This window comes from Cryptomeria japonica, chromosome 9 (genome assembly GCF_030272615.1).
Source record: "Cryptomeria japonica chromosome 9, Sugi_1.0, whole genome shotgun sequence".
In the NCBI taxonomy this organism is placed as follows: Eukaryota; Viridiplantae; Streptophyta; class Pinopsida; order Cupressales; family Cupressaceae; genus Cryptomeria; species Cryptomeria japonica.
In genome coordinates, this window is record NC_081413.1 from 586,821,158 (window position 1) to 586,839,056 (window position 17,899).

Sequence of the window (17,899 nt, forward strand, 5' to 3'; positions counted from 1 at the left end):
CAAGTGTTTGGTTCTCATGCTTGGGCCCACATTCCAACAAAGAAATGCAAGGTCATGGATTCACAAAGTAAGACTTGCATATTTGTTGGATATCCAAATGATGTTAAAGGCTACAAGCTTCTTCATCCTATCACTCATGAGTTCATTGAGAGTGTTCATTTTGAGGATTGTCATGCGATCTCTTCTCCTAGCATTTCTCCATCCACTATCACTTTGGAGACATTACCTCATGATGATAGTTCTTCAAATGATTTTAATCCTCTTGCTTTCGATAAAATTCTTCTCTCTCCACTTTAGATGGTGATAATGATGACGAGGATTCACATTCCTCCCATAGTCATCATTCAGAGGATGATGATTCTCCCTCAGATTCTCTAGTCGTAGGACATCTTTGGGCTCGTCAGACACTAGAGTCAAGAGGTGATTGGGCTGGTAATTCTTTAGATACTATATGAACAAGGTCATGATTTCAGTAGGCTCCACATCTCTTTATTGCTTCAGTTTTAGATCCATAGTCATTTCAGGAAGCTTTAGGTATTCACAAGTGGGATGTAGACATGGAATAAGAATTTAGTTCCTTGGGGATGAACCACACTTGGGATCTTGTCCCTCTTGTTAAGGGAAGAAAACTTGTTTGATGCAAATGGATCTATTAGACAAAATTTTCTTTAGATGGATTTGTTGATAAATATAAGCCTTTCTTTTTTGCCGAAGGGCTCTCTTGGGTTCCTAAGATTTATTACTCTGAGACGTTTGCACCATTCGCCAAAATGAATTACATCTGACTTGTCATTTCTATTGCTACAACTCATAGACGGGAAGGTCATTAGATGGATTGAAAGAGTGCTTTTATTTAAGGTAACCTTCAAGAGGATAAATACATGGAGCGAGTATAGTGGCTCATTGAGGATCCTTCACTTGTTTGCCATTTTCAAAAGTCTATGGTCTTAAATAGGCCCATCGAGCCTGGTATGCTGATATGAAATCCATTTGACAGTTTGGTTCACTTGCTGCCATTCTGATCTGAATGTCTACATTTTGTAGCATGATGATAGTCTCACATTTTTGGTTCTCTATCTTGATGACTTGATTATAAGGAGTCACTCATCCACCATTTAGGCAGTGAAGACTTCCCTTCATGATCGTTTCTTGATGTTTGATGTAGGCCTTTGAACTACTTTTTGGGGATTGAGATCACTTAAGTATTATTTAGTGATATTCCTTGCACAACCTAAGTATGCTCTTGATTTTCACTCTAGTTTTTGCATAGCTGACTATAAGCTTGCATCGACTCCATTTATGTTTGGGATCAAACTTGAGGCTAAGTGTTCTTCACCTTTGGTGGATGACACTTTGTATCAACATCTTGTTGGTAGTCTCATATACTTGATTCACGGAAGACGGACAATGGGCTGGTCCAAGAGGGGCCAATAGCTTTGTGGTAGAGCACTCCAACAACATATGGAAGGTCCTAGGTTCAAGTCCTAGCCGGTCCATGTCTCAACATGTTATCAGTACCAGGTATAGGATAGGAGCCCCAAGAAAATGAGAGGTGTGGCTTAATGGGGGAGTGTTGGTGTTGGAAATAAGCCACACCCAAACTGATGATGGACTGGTCCAAGAGGGGCCAGTAGCTCAGTGGTAGAGCACTCTAGCATCGTATGGAAGGTCCTAGGTTCGAGTCCTAGCTAGTCCATGTCTAAAAAGTATTTGCCACCTCTCCCGTCTCATTTTCTATATATGCTCACTCCTAAATAGTTTTGGTATTCCATTCTATTGCATTCTAAAAATTTTGCTTTTGTATTCTTCTAATCCTATTTTGCTTCTTTAGCTTTTGTAGTTCTTTCTTGGAGGCTAGCTATGTGTTTTTATTTTGATCTTGTATCATTTACATTCACAGTTTTAATTCTATTAATATGCATTAGGTATTTTGGGATATTCATCCTTTCAGATCCTAAGACTTATACCTTGCCTTCTATCATACCTTCGTTTGAGTGAGAAGAAGATGAATGTGTGCCCAAAACCTAGAGAAGTCTACAATGGCTTTCCAAGAATCCTCTTGTTATGCTCTTAAGAGAGTTGATAATGCATAGTTATGATGTGGTTTCTTTCCTATTTGATAGAATGAATTTGCAATGGAATGTGTTAATGATATGGCTTGGAGAGAGTTTGATTTATAGATGTTGAGGATGGAGGATGGATGGTTGAGATTTGATTTATAGATCAATGATGGAAGATTCATGAGAGATTACGGTATAAGAGATCACCAAGTGGCACATTTGATTGAATACATTTGGGGAGGACTAAGACATCAAGGGCTAGGAATGGTTTGACCAAATCCAAAGGAAGAGATTGAGTCCTCTAACATGTGTTAGACGATGCCCGGGGAAGAGAGACTTGTGACAAGTATTCTCTCACACATACATATGGAAGATGGACCTATGCAAAGCATCCTTTCGCATGTGTGAAGACACATAGGAAAGAATAACCTATGGCAAGTGTCCTCTCACACATGCGAGGATACATAAATGGTTTACATTTATTTAGTTCTAAGAGGATTGGATTTAATTAAATAAATGTAAGGAATAGAGATAATAGATGAGCGAATTAAATAAACGATTAATATTTTTTTAATTAATGTGTGGAATATTATAAGTTTGGCACAATTAGGTGTGGACAACTTTAGGTGTCTATAGAATGTACTCAAAATGTACCCAACCATAAATTTTTTGGTTGTACTTATGTATTATATGGATACCCACACATTCATTCCCATATAACTGCACTCAATTCCAATTTAACAACTTAGGTTTAATCTTGAAGTTGATGTTACCAAATATATGTGAGGTTGTATGACTTTTGACATAAGCAAAAGAAAGAAACATGGGTTGTACACTCCCTTGCTAGCACCAACAAGAGCTTTGGGAGTCAATTCCATGGAGTTTATTTTAGGTTTGTACCTTACAATGTATGACCATGGTTAAGATATTCTAGTAGTGCCTAAGTTTTTAAAACTGGCCATCTTAGCAATTTATCAAAAGATATCCTCTATGCTGGATATTGCAAAGCTTTATATCTACCATATATGGGTATGCTTTGGTTTCTAGATTTTTACAAATAAAGACATTAAATGTTTGAGTAATTTTAATAGAATTGTATACTCTAGGATGGATACAAAGTTAATGATTTGTAGTGGAAGTGATTAACTAATTGATATTGCATCCATATTTGCAAACATTAATGCCTGTGGATTAGAAGAGCCTATCTTCCATTTAACACAACAATAAAGGTGTGTACAATTATATAAGATACTACATTTAAATTATGTATTGGGGTTTATGTTAAGTTTTGATACTAAATGTAAAGTACTGATGCCAATAGCTAACAAGATGAGAGGGGGGGTGAATCATACAAACCTAATCTTCCATAAAATCAACAGATTCAACCTCGGTAACTTAAATTTCAGCAATATAACCAAAAACTGCTAAACATGCAAACTCATAAACACATAATCATCATAACACATATAACACCAGATTTAACGTGGAAACCCAAATAGGGAAAAACCGCTGTGAGATTTCGGATGCACTAAGAAATATACTATTCTAGAGTATGCTCGGTTAAAAGAAAATCCTGTTAAAGATTACAAACACATTGCTAGATGTGACCCGGTTAAGGGATTTCCCTCAGATCTGTTAGGATCTTCACTTTGTTAGAAGTGACCTTGTCAAAGGATTTCAAACACTCATTTAGAATGTTACCTTGCTAGAGGGTTTACAAATAAGACTGTTAGGTCCACTCGATTAAGAGATTTCTCTATTATTTAGAATAAACAACAGTAGTAAATATATCCGCAACTTCACATCTAATATGTGTAGCGTCCTAAAATTGCGACACTTGCAATTTCGACTGCATTTCGGTCTTCACGATGGCAACGCAACACGCAACCTGAATGGAGACCTCGAAACCTGTTTACGACACCAAAAACTGCACCCTGGCCTGAACCTCCTTGCACCCCGCTGTCCCGGGAGGTGGGACCAGAGCGCCCAGCGCCTTGGTCCCCCAGGACCATGGCACCCAGCGCCCTGGTCCCCCAGGACCATGGTGCCCAGCGCCCTGGTCCCTGGGCCTATTTTGGGCCCAGTCTCCTAAGGGGACTTCGGGTCTTTTTGTTTGCAAATTGGAAATTAACTTCCCTGGTCGGCCTAAGGTCAGGAAAATCAGTCTATTAACCCTAATTGGCAAGTATATAAACTACATTTTTCTCTCTCATTTGGCATGAAGAGGATATGTGTACAAGCGTGGAAACTATACTCAAGCATTCAAGCATTCAAGCATTCAAGCATTCCTTCTAAGTCTCCATTCAAGGCTAAGTGTTGCATTCAAGACAAGGATTCAACCATTGAAGAGGAGATCACTTACAACACACAACATACAACAACATACAACATATATACCTTCGCACATAAGGATACAAACATCCTTAGAACAAGGTATTAGTACTTGTTTTACATTACAGACATTTACATTTACAACAATTTCTCATTTCTTGGTTAATTCCAAAAATCGGGGTTTGACCTAAAGGCAAACCCCTAATCCCTAACCCCCCAATCGTCTTCGCTTTTCTGTGTGTAGGTTGCAGGTACGCGGCTGAAATTGAAGATCTGGAATCCTTGTGCAGAGACGAACAGATCCCCCTTCGTTTCGCGGATTTTTCGGAGGACCGTGGCGCCGGGCGCCATCGTCTCGACAACTTTTGCTCAAATTTGCAGGACAGCGCCGTATCGACATTTCACTGCTAATTCCAGGTCCGCAACTTCATCCTATATCCCTAACTCAGTTTATAAGCGAATCTTTCTCACTTTCTATGCATGCCTAGCTTAATTCTCCTATGCACATTCTTTACAAAAGAGGGTAACCTTGCTGTCTTGACCCTTGAAACTCATTTAGCATTCAATCTTGCATTGTATGGGATTGGATCTTGTGAGTTTCAACCCCTCTTTTGAATGTAAAGTCTCTCCCTTAAGTGAAAACCATCAACCCTAGCGAACCTCCCTTCTCTCTCCTCGGAGTTGGAAGAGGGGAGCGCAACTAGGGTTCGATTGCGATTTTCCGCTTTACAATATGCTAAAGTAGATTCTATTTTGCTCAAAACAATCTAGTCATAGGACTTATCTTGTCCCTCTGCTGGGCTCCCTACTCTATTATTCAAACAGGTCTTCAAGCTTCTGTGCTCTGTAATCACTATGTAGCATCCCTGTGCTTGCAATTGCCCACATACATTGTTTATCAACAATTCCTTATTTATAAACAATTTGCTAACCACTTAATCTCCTTTGATCACATTTCCCATGATCAATCTTAGCCATCAAATCTTCAATCTTGACTAGGTTCAATGTATCCTTCGATCTGAAAAATGTTTTGCCTCGCCTTGGGACTTGCATTCCTTTCTTGGAACTTGCACAAGGTTATTGTGGTTCAATCTGAGTTGTAGATCTTCCTATCGATCTTCCATTGCCATAGATCCTTAACAAACTTCATGCATGACATACCAATCATTTATACATCTCCAGCTCATCATTGTCTTTCATTAAATAATGCTTGTATTCATCCAATGCGCTCTGTCATAACTCGGTTGCAACTCGGTAAATACTAAACTTTACTCGGTAGATATTCTACGTTCATTAACCGATATCGATAACCTTAGGGTTTACCGACTAGGTTCCTTAGGGTTTACTGACTAGGTTCCTTGGGTTTACCGACTAGGTTCTTTGCTCGGTGACATAGTATAGTATTAACCTTACAATCAACAACATATGTAGGATATCAAAACAATCTAAACATCATGATCTCATCATTGTCTAACTCGGTAATAGTTGCCCATTGAATAACTTATTTCTTCCCTTATTCATCACATTCTTTCTATGTCACTTACCGACATCTTAATTCTCTTTAAATCAATCTTCTCAAGATATGGCAACATCATACTGAATCAGAAAATCAATTTTTTGACATCAATGACAAAATAATGTTATAAAGATAGTTATCATCCTTTTTCAGTTATATCAATAATCTCCAAGAACCTTCTTAATATCCTTAATGAATATCAACAATCTCCTTCTACTAAAAATGCCAACAATTTCCCCCTTTGGCATTGATTGTAACACCAACAATTATATGGTAATACAAACAAGATATTCAAATTGATTCAGATTCAAATCGCTATTAGACTTCTCCTGTTATCCTTGAGCTGTAGACTTCTTCTGAAAGTCTTCTCCCCCTATCATTATTCTTCTTCTTCATTTAGGATTTTACCATTTAGTCTTCTCCCCCTTTGACAACAATGCCAAAAAGTAAAAGAACTAAGTCATGATTTCTTCCTCTGTGAAGTGATTTGCTTTGTTGGGTATCATCTCAGTCTCAGTTAGAGCAACTTGTCTCTATTCACTATTTCTGCACACCTTTAGAAAACCTTCTAAAGTGTAAATCAACATCAATCCACACATAATATTATGTAGATTCATCGAATTGATGCTTTCACCGAACTCTGTCAGTGAGTAGAAGATAGAGGTAGGACCCCTAACTTGCTTTTGAGATACTCAAAAGTGTCCCTTGGCAGTAGCTTTGTGAAGATGTCTGCAATTTGCCCCTTTGAACTGATATATTCCAGTACAACTTTCTTCTCTTGAACTTCTTCTCTGAGATAATGATACTTTATAGAGATATGTTTTGTCTTGGAGTGCATTACCAGATTCTTTGAAATGTTAATGGCACTAGTATTATCACATAATATAGTTACTGGCTCGGTAACTTTTTCATTTATACCTTCCAACAGTTGTTTAATCCATGCTATATTCGTACAATTCAATGCTACAACAACATATTCAGCTTCTATTGTTGACTATGAGATACATCCTTGTTTCTTGCTAAGCCAACTTACTAGTCTTTCTCCCAAAAAGAAAGCTCCACCACTTGTGCTTTTCCTGTCATCTATGTTGCCTGCCCAATCAGCATCAGTATAAACTTTTAAATCAAAATCATTCCTGTTTTCATATACTAAGCCATAATCTTCAGTGCCTCTCAGGTATCTGAAAAATTCTCTTGATTGTTGTCATATGGGTTTCCTTGGGATCTGCGTAAAATCTTGCAACAATACCTACTGTATGTGCTATATCCGGTCTACTATGCACAACATATTGCAACTTCCCAATCATATATCGGTAAAGTGTCTCATCAACAGATGCAGATTCATCATTCTTTGATAGTTTATAGTTAGTAGTCATAGGATTACTTACTAGTTTAGAATCCTCCATTCTAAATTTCTTCAAGATTTCCTTTATGTACTTGGATTGAGTAATGAAAATCTCATCTTTCATTTGCAGTATTTGTAAACCTATAAAATACTTTATCTCACTGATTAGTGACATCTCAAATTCTTTGCTCATTTCATTTCCAAATTTTTTGCATAAGGAGTCATGACCACAAAATATAATATCATCAACAAGTATGGCTGAGATCAGTATTCCATTGTCCTCATCACTCTTCATATACATGTTGTTGTTTTCACTTGTCCTTATAAAACCAATTTTGATCAAATAAGAGTGCAGTCTCTCATACCATGCTCTAGGTGCTTGTTTCAGACCATATAAAGCTTTGTTTAGTCTACATACTTGATCTTTACTCTTGTCTTCAACAAATCCTTCAGGTTGTTCAATGCAAACTTCTTCTTCTAGTATACCATTCAAAAATGCAGATTTAACATCCATTTGATATACCTTGAAATTTTTGAAAGCAGCATATACCAACAATGTTTTTACCCCCTCAAGTGTAGCCACAGGTGCAAAGGTTTCACCATAATCTATTCCTTCTTCTTGAGCATAACCTTTGCAAACTAGTCTTGCTTTGTTGTGAATGACCTCACCTTTTTCATTTAGCTTGTTTCTGAAAATCCACTTAGTACCGATTACATTTTTGTCCTTCGATCTTGGGATCAGTGTCCACGTGTCATTCTTCTTGATTTGATCAATCTCTTCTGTCATAGCATTTACCTAATCTTCACTGTTAAATGCCTCTTTTACTATTCTCGATTCAAATTCAGATATCAAACATGTGTTCTGTCTTAGTTTGTTCCTTGTCATCACTGCATCATCCTTATCTCCTATAATCTGACTTGATGCATGATGTCTTTTGACATATTTGGCTAATATAGGCTTAGTAGGTTCTATATGATCTTCTTCATCACTCGGTAACTGGACATTATCTTCATTTTCTTCAGCAACTTTCTTGGTAGGACTTCTCGGTTGAACATAAACAAATTCTTCATAATCTTCTAGTTCTTTGGAATTTCCTTCATCATTTCTTTCTACATATTCATCAATTTTCACATTTGCACTTTCTACTATTTTGTTAGATGATTTGATCAGACATTTAAATGCTTTACTTCTAGAAGAATAACCAAGAAATGTTCCTTCTTCACTTTTCTGATCAAACTTTCCATTTCTGTCATCTTTGTGAACATAGCATCTACTTCCAAAGATTTTAAAATAACTTACATTAGGTTTCTTGTCATACCAGATCTCATATGGCGTCTTCATAGATCCTTTCTTCACTTGAACTTGGTTCAGGGTATAAACTGCAGTGCTGATTGCTTCTCTCCAAAATGTTTGAGGTACCCTCTTTTCTATCATCAGGGTTCTGGCACAATCCACAATTGATATGTTTCTTCTCTTGGCTATCCCATTTTGCTGAGGTGTTCTCGGTGTAGATACCAGCCTTTGTATACCATGATCATTGTAGAATAAGTTAAATTCATTAGAGGTGAACTCTCCTCCTCTATCAGATCTAAGACATTTTAGCTGTCTTCTTGTTTCATTTTCAACTCTTGCCTTGTACTATTTAAACATTTGAAAAGCTTCTGATTTTTCTTTTAAAAACATAACTGACATCATCCTTGAGTAAATCATCCACAAATAATATAAAATATTTATCACCATAATAACTTTGAACTTTCATAGGACCACAAAGATCAGTACGTACTAGATCTAAAATTCCTTTAGAAGTGTAGGACTTACTTGTAAAGCTTGATCTTGTCATCTTACCCATCTGGCATCCTCGGCACAACATTCTTAGGTTTTTCCAGACTCGGTAGACCTCTTACTCGGTGCTTCTTGCTTATTTTGATTAGATTATCAAAATTTACATGACAAAACCTTTTATGCCATAACTAGGTATCATCTATCTTTGCATAAAGACACTTGTTCTGAGTTGAGTCAAGATGAAATGTATTACCTTTTGTTTGTGTCCCGGTAGCAGCTAACTTTCCATGCTTGTCATGAACTTTGACAATTCTTTTCTGAAATTCTATTCGGTATCCTACATTGTTTAGCTATGCTACACTCAACAAATTATATTTCAAACCTTCAACCCAGTATACATCATCACATTTAGCATTGTCAAGAAGTGTTATAGATCCTTTACCTTTCGCCGAACATGGTGCATCATTACCAAATCTTACATAGCCTCTATCATAGTCTTCTAATTTAACAAACTTGTGTTTATCACCTGTCATGTGATGTGAGCATCCATTGTCTATGATCCAAGAATCATTATTATTTATGTGAGATACTAGGGCTTTTTCTTCATACCTTTCTTCTTTAGATCCATCTTTAATAGCCACATAAACAACTTCCTCTTTATCAGTTTCATCAGATTTATCATCGTTGGATTCCTCATCAGCTACTAGGCATGTCTTTCTGTCTCTCCTTCTGAAGTCTTGGTGTCCTCTGTATTTGTTGTCTTTCTGCCTGTTATCTCAGTATTCTCTCTTTTCACTAGATTCTTTGTCAGGACAGTTAGAAGCCATATGTCCTATTTTATCACAGTTGAAACATTTTAAAGGTAGCTTTCCTTTATACTTACCTTTTCCTCTCGGTAACCTTCTAGCTAATAATGCTTCAAACTCTTCTTGCTTCTTGATTTCCTCATACAGTTTGTGCACTTCTTTCATGTTCTTGCGAAATCTTTCACTTGCTCCACTGTGATTCCCTTCAGAGTACTTTCTCATTCTATCATTGTAATCATCAGATTCACCAATATGAAAAGAATTGAATGCAGATTCTACTTTATTTACCGAAGACCCACTGTTATCAAAATTACTTAATTCAAATGCATGTAGCTTACCAAAAGTACCATCCAAAGAAACTGACATGTTAGGTACAAACCTCAATTCATTGATTGCAGAGACTCGAATGGCATAAGTAGGTAGAAGGGTTCTCAACAACTTACTTGTTATATCCTTTTCTTCAATAGTTCCTCCTGCTCCTTTAATTTGATTGACAGTCTCCTTTAACCTTGTACTGTATTGTGTTATGTTATCACCTTCATTCATTCTCATGGATTCAAGTTGTCCTCTTAGACTATCTACTTTTGCTCTTTGAACATGTTCATCACCGCCATACACAGATATAAGCTTGGTCCACATTGCTTTTGCATAATTACAACCTTCTAGGTCATTAAACTCTGAGTCGGTCAATGCTAATGTTATTTCAATCATAGCTTGAATACGTTCTTGCTTTGCCTTTATCTCTTCCAAGGTCATTGGTTTGGTGCTCAGTGCAATGTAATCATTCTCCAGATAATATGTTGTAGATTCTCCAATTCCTGATAGGTGCAGCTTCATCCTTTTCTGTCATGTGGAGAAACTTGACTTGTTCAGCTTTAGTGCATCCCTTTTATATATCTTTGAATCTTTTCCTCAAGTACCTTTAAACTTTTCTTCTGGAGTCCAAAGCTCTGATACCGATTATTAAGTTCTGATACTAAATGTAAAGTACTGATGCCAATAGCCAACAAGATGAGAGGGGGGGGGTGAATCATACAAACTTAATCTTTCATAAAATCAATAGATTCAACCTCGGTAACTTAAACTTTAGCAATATAACCAAAAACTGCTAAACATGCAAACTCATAAACACATAATCATCATAACGCATATAACACCAGATTTAACGTGGAAACCCAAATAGGGAAAAACCAATGTGGGATTTTAGACCCACTAAGAAATATAATCTTCTAGAGTATGCTCGGCTAAAAGCAAATCCTGTTAAAGATTACAAATACATTGCTAGATGTGACCCGGTTAAGGGATTTCCCTCAGATCTGTTAGGATCTTCACTTTGTTAGAAGTGACCTTGTCAAAGGATTTCAAACACTCATTTAGAATGTTGCCTTGCTAGAGGGTTTACAAATAAGACTGTTAGGTCCACTTGGTTAAGAGATTTCTCTGTTATTCAGAATAAACAACAATAGTAAATGTATCTGCAACTTCACATCTAATATGCTAAAGCAGATTCTATTTTGCTCAAAACAATCTAGTCATAGGACTTATCTTGTCCCTCTGCTAGGCTCCCTACTCTGTTATTCAAACAGGTCTTCAAGCTTCTATGCTCGGTAATCACTATGTAGCATCCCTGTGCTTACACTTGCCCGCATACATTGTTTATCAACAATTCCTTATTTATAAACAATTTGCTAATCGCTTAATCTCCTTTGATCACATTTCCCATGATCAATCTTAGCCATCAGATCTTCAATCTAGGTTCAATGTATCCTTCGATCTAAAAAATGTTTTACCTCGCCTTGGGACTTGCATTCCTTTCTTGGAACTTGCACAAGGTTATTGTGGTTCAATCTGAGCTGTAGATCTTCCTGCCGATCTTCCATTGCCATAGATCCTTAACAAACTTCATGCACGACATACCAATCATTTATAAATCTCCAGCTCATCATTGTCTTTCATTAAATAATGCTTGTATTCATCCAATGCGCTCAGTCATAACTCGGTTGCAACTCAGTAAAATACTAAACTTTACTCAATAGACATTCCACCTTCATTAACCGATATCGATAACCTTAGGGTTTACCGACTAGGTTCTTTGCTCGGTGACATAGTATAGTATTAACCTTACAATCAACACCATATGTAGGATATCAAAACAATCTAAACATCATGATCTCATCATTGTCTAACTCGGTAATAGTTTCCCATTGAATAACTTATTTCTTCCCTTATTCATCACATTCTTTCTGTGTCACTTATCGACATCTTAATTCTCTTTAAATCAATCTTCTCAAGATATGACAACATCATACTGAATCAGAAAATCGATTTCTTGACATCAATGACAAAATAATGTTATAAAGATAGTTATCATCCTTTATCAGTTATATCAATAATCTCCAACAACCTTCTCAATATCCTTAATGAATATCAACAATCTCCTTCTACTGAAAATGCCAATAATTTAAGCCTTTTGTCAAAAAGAGGCAAAAAAAGTTTTTATATTATATAAAAAAATAGAAAATAAAGTTAACCATGTTTATTAAAGGCTTTACTCTTATTGGATTCTAACATCAAACAACTAGTGATTGAACATAGTTAGAAACTTTCAATTAGAGATATCAAATAAAGACTTGGTAGACAAATTTCTTTCAGGGTATCCCTTCTCCCCAAAATCTAAAGTGGAGACAAAAAAAAGTGACTAGCAAAATTAAAGTTGGAGGCAGTTTCAGTCTAACTATCCTTTCTTGATTTTTGTCAACTCCACTAAAGTCTTTTCAACACCTTTTTCCACTTAAAAAAGGTCATGATTGAACATAGTTGTAAACTTGCTATTAGAGATATCAAATATAGACTTCATAGGCATAAATTGATCTTTCAGGGTATCCCTTCTCCTCAAAATCTAAAGTGGAGACAAAAAAAATGACTAGCAAAATCAAAGTTGGAGTAGTTCTAGTCGTAAACTATCCTTTCTTGATTTTGTTCAACTCTACTAAAGTCTTTTCAACACGTTTTGCCACAAACAAGGTCGCTTGACCTATACTTCATTCTTTATGTAAGGGCTAGTCACAAGGCACAAATACAAGTTATAAAGAGTTTGCTTGTCACAAGGTCCTCTATTGTTGATATCATTTAGACATCTAAAAAATTTCTTAACTATGGTGGTTACATCTTGTTTAAAGTCTTCCATATTGGTGTTAGGTTAAATGGTATGAAATCCTTAGAAGTGTTAACCTTCATCCTCCTAGAAGGTTATGTTAGATCTCTAAGTTTTATTTGATGCTAAATGCCAATACTTTTGAAGTTTTCTAGTTCCTTTGTAAAATTTCTATGGTTTTGGGGTGTCGTTTCCAACAAATTCTTTATTATAAGAGGCAACAAAGGAAATCCCACTAAGAGAAGAGGGATATTTTAAAATTGAAGAGGTAATGTGGTCTTTCAGGACAACAAGGTACTTAATCATTGGTTCAATTTCCTCTAATAGAGCCTCCTAGTATAACAAATTAGATTTAAAAGAGCCATTATCCAGGTTGACTTCAATGCCACAAGGGTTTTGGACTCCTTGTATAAACCTAACACCTTCATCTTCGCCCATGGAAGAAGTCTTGATTGTGTATGGTCAATGAGTTAGATAATTGAGATTCCACAAGGTATGAAATGGTAAATTTTAAAAAAAGAATGCTCTACTCTTGTCTGACGTTTCATGGAGATCTTTTAGATGCATCTAGATCTCTGCAGTTGTCTTGCTAGCTAGCACTTGTGGAAGCATGTTGTTGGTGATTGACGACTTAATGAGCATAAACACTTCCCAGTTGCACTCATCGAACTTGTCTTGGTATTTTCCTGTTGTCTAGGTACAAGTAGTATTACCCACAACAATCTAGTCTAGACACCAATATTAAAATATTGTGAGCATGCGCTATTTTCACGTGTTGTAGTTTTTGCCATTGAAGCGTTGACTTATTTCCAACATGATGTTGGTCAATGATTCCATCCCTCTTGCTTTTCAATGTGTGAAAAAGAAGGGCGTCAATAAACTTTGAAATTTTGATTTCCTAGTCAGAATCAGTCAAAACTTGAGTGGCACAGATCCCAAGGTACTAGAAAATGTACACAGATCCCAAGGTAGAAAATTTTCAGGAAATTTTAAAAAAACTCTTCTATTTTGAAAGAAAATTGGAAAAAAAGAACCTCTGTTTTATTCAAAAAACTGGTAAAAAATAGAAAGCTAGGAAACCCTAGTCTCGGGTTAAACAAAGCTGAATTTGCATAAATGTTGAGAAATACACAAAACCCATGATTTTAGATAAATTCCATGGTTTTTGTTTTAAAAATTTATAAAAACCACAAGCAAGGAAGACTGCGTTGCGAAACCCATGATTTTTCCATAATATTCCATGACTGTTGGGAATAGGGAGACAGGGGGACAGGGGGACAAAGGGAAAAAGTTTCAGGGATGGGCGAGACTTGGGCCTGGGGGGAGAAGGGAGTGGGGGAAACACGTTTCTGTGGAACACTGTTTTTCTAGAAGACATCACACAAACCCATCAAAAAATCATGTGCAAACATAGTTGGCGCTCAAGTCCTATTCTGGAAAACTGAGGCATGATGGGAGAATATGATAAAAAAGTTTTTGTTGTGAGCAGCATCGGTCATAAGAATTTGACATGATTTTTCAGGTGTCATGAATAAGGAAGTGATGCAAAAGATCTCAGAACGCGCGACACAAATACACCAAAAAACAAACAGAGGGTAGATGTGGGATTTGTAGATGGAGGGTGCCCATGCAACTTGGAAATAAACCCGCGGAAAAATACTCCGCAAATTTCAAGTGTATTTCAGACAAAAATTCTCCTCAAATTTCCCTTAAAACCCTCAAAAATGCCTTTGACAATTGTCTAAAATAAACCTTTCATTCTTATTGAGAACAAACTTTTGATTTTTAACAAAAAACTGAATCAAAAACTTCTGAAAAATTAATTCTCAGGATAAACATGAATTTTGTGTTAAAACAAAATTTGCCAAAAAATAACCAGCCCCGATACCATGAAATGGTAAATTAAGACGAAAGACTCCATATTAAGGAATTTACAAGATGATGTTTTTAAAATAGAAATATTCATAAATAGAAAATTAGAATCTACCTAAATAATAAAATGAATAACTAAATGACCATTAAATAATACATTAATTACTTTAATAGGGTATGGGGGGTTGTTAGCAAGGCTTGACTTTTTCTTCTAAGGATTTTGGATGATTGAGAGGAATTTTGACCTAGAGGCATAACTACAATCACAACAAGGTTTTTGTAATCTCGTGAGTGGATAAGAATTTTTTTTTAAGATAAATTTGATATTTATTTACATTTTAAACTCTCATTATGCTCAATTGTGGGTGGTGACAGTGTGAGATTTTATGCCAAAAATCCAATAAATATCAACACATATATTTAAAGCTTTGCTAGTTGCTGGTTGCATTTCTGCCTTAGCTTTGCCACCCTCATCTAGTGCTAAATTCAGTTATCTTACCCTTCTTAGGAGGGGTTGTGTTGATCCTTTGCACTTAGTAGCCATTTTATGCTGGTCAAACCACCTTAAAGTTTTGCCTCCTTTGCTTGATTTGGTATGCCACTTCCCAAGGCGTGCTTTGCACTGATTTTTGCCACTTTGATATTGAGCCCCGACTTTGTCATGAGTAAGCCACTGAAAAGTTGTGTTTGGATTTGTGAATTCATTATCTTTCCTTCATGTTCTGTGGCATTGACATTTCTATCTAGATGGCATGTTGGAGAGTTCTTTCTTCATGCTAGTTCGAGGCTTCAACCTTGCATCCTCTTCTGTTTTGTGCAAGAGCTATCAAATTCTCAAGAATTTGATCATCTTTTTGCATTATTCCTTATCCAGGAGCAATCTGGAAACATCGTTAGTAGACTAAATGATGAGTTGGTAATTATTCTGAAAGAAAAGCTTACTTGACTTTGATAAAACAACAAAAAATGACATTGTTAGTGACTACAAACTTGATTGCAGGTTAAGTTTTGTTGGGGGTATCAATAGGGATGTGAAGCAGGTAATAGTTTATATGTTGTGTACAGTGGCTGGGAATGAATAATAAGAAAAAATTCAACATGAGTACCACAATTAATGACAACTTCTAGAAAACCAAAACCAACATGAAGTATAAGGAAGCCCATGGTCAACATTGAGTGTTGTGCCAATACAATGTGGGTCACATGTAAAAGGAAAGCCTCATAGGAGAATCGACCCTTTTTGCCATGGACATTACACCATATCATTAAGCATTTAAGGAATCATCTATGTGCTCACTCATCCATCTTACCTTCTTTACATCTGATTTTTAATTTGGAACTACCTCTGAATTTTCAGCCTTTATTTTAGATGCATTAGTCGTGAACAACTTCATGGGGAGAAGTTGAGTCCATATTGTAATGCATTTGCAAAAGTGGGTCGAATCATGAACATCAAGAAAAGGCATATGAAACTAAGAAATACCAAAGCTAGGAAAACTTGTTGATAATTCACCGATGAAAATGGTTTGCCAAAGTTGTTTTGATATGTTTTATGAGTTCGTTTCACTAGGTGAACTGGGGACCACTGCTACTCAGAGTAGGTTGTTTATGCCCATGGCAAGCCATACCATTTAATGATGAATGACGTAGCATTGTCTTATCCAATGTCTTCTCTACTTGTTGAGAATTGTTTAAATATGTATCATGAATATTGGTGGGATCGGTCTCCAATATTATTATTCATCTATTGATTCTATTCCAATTATGCAATCTGTTGTCATAGATTGTACAATTTGTTTAAACAATTCATCTTGCGACTTGCATCATTCATTTCTTTAAAAATCTGTTGAATCTTAAGTTACATATATACAATATATACACTCTTGTAGTGCATCATTCATTTCTTTAAAAATCTGTTGAATCTTAAGTTGCATATATACAACATATACACTCCTGTAGATTAACAATATCGGTTTTTGTTTGTACTTTTTGTTTTCATTGCCTATAGTATATATGGTTTTTGTTGTTTTTCATAACCTATAGTATAAATTACTTCTGCAGAAGACATATATTTCTGCAGTTTAAATTGTTGAGCCTTGTTTGCACCGACATTTGGAAGTTTGAACATTATGGCAAAATATCACAAAACATCTTGGGGTATTTGTTATTCAAGGTTTTTGACTTCATTTGTACCTATATTTTAGGTTCTTCATCGCTACTTTGATGAATCTTGCATATTTTATGAATATCAAAGTCATAACTGTCTTCAAATATTTAAATTGTCCACTTAACTGTTGTACTTTATCACATATTTAGCCTCTTATATTAATTTGTGGAAATATATTTGTAATGCGTTTACTATGTAAGTTATTGATACTCTGATCATCTTGGGCATGACTTATTTTTTTATTGTAATGTGATCTTAAGGGGAGCCCTTCATGAATGGACAAGCAGTACCCTATAATCCTAAGTACCATGAGGAGTAGGTGAGGAACAATGCACATTGCAATGAGAGACGATCTAATGACAAACGAAGAAACTTTGAGAGACGAAGGGAAATGAGGAATAATTCTTACATGTGACCACCACCCCCACTGCCATCACCAAGTAACATGGAACACCCAGTAAAAAGCAATGCACAACCTGGAAGTAATAACCAGGGTTGTTAAGATATATAAGTTCTCATACCATGAACTGGGACAAACAAGTTATCAACAATCTATTCATGTTAATCCGTGGAGGTGTCATAGAAATTTATTCTATCTGGTAAGGAATTTTGGCACACTTAGATTATAATGCAACAAATTTGTTCCATGTATTGGCACACATTCCACTAGAAATTTCTTAGCTATCTAATAATGATAGACTTGGGTTAAGTCATAGGTTTATGGTTGTTTAGGTTATTAGAAAGAGATGCTTCCAAAGATGGATCTGTTGCCTGCAATTTAGTTTTATTTCCATTTGTAGGAAAAGAACAAATCTAAATTACATGTAAATTTTGTGGACTATATAACTCACAAATTTTAATGGTT

The 17,899-nt window shown here is 35.9% G+C and overlaps 1 protein-coding gene across 1 annotated transcript in view; it reads left to right on the forward strand.

The window, feature by feature from the left end:
- Window positions 1-17,572, forward strand: part of LOC131052100 (multiple organellar RNA editing factor 8, chloroplastic/mitochondrial) — an 85,497-nt gene extending 67,925 nt beyond the window's left edge. Inside the window, exon 5 of the mRNA XM_059211093.1 lies at window positions 17,544-17,572. The gene's annotated coding sequence lies outside the window, so the exon portion shown is untranslated. The remainder of the gene's footprint in view (window positions 1-17,543) is intronic.
- Window positions 17,573-17,899: the final 327 nt, after the last annotated feature.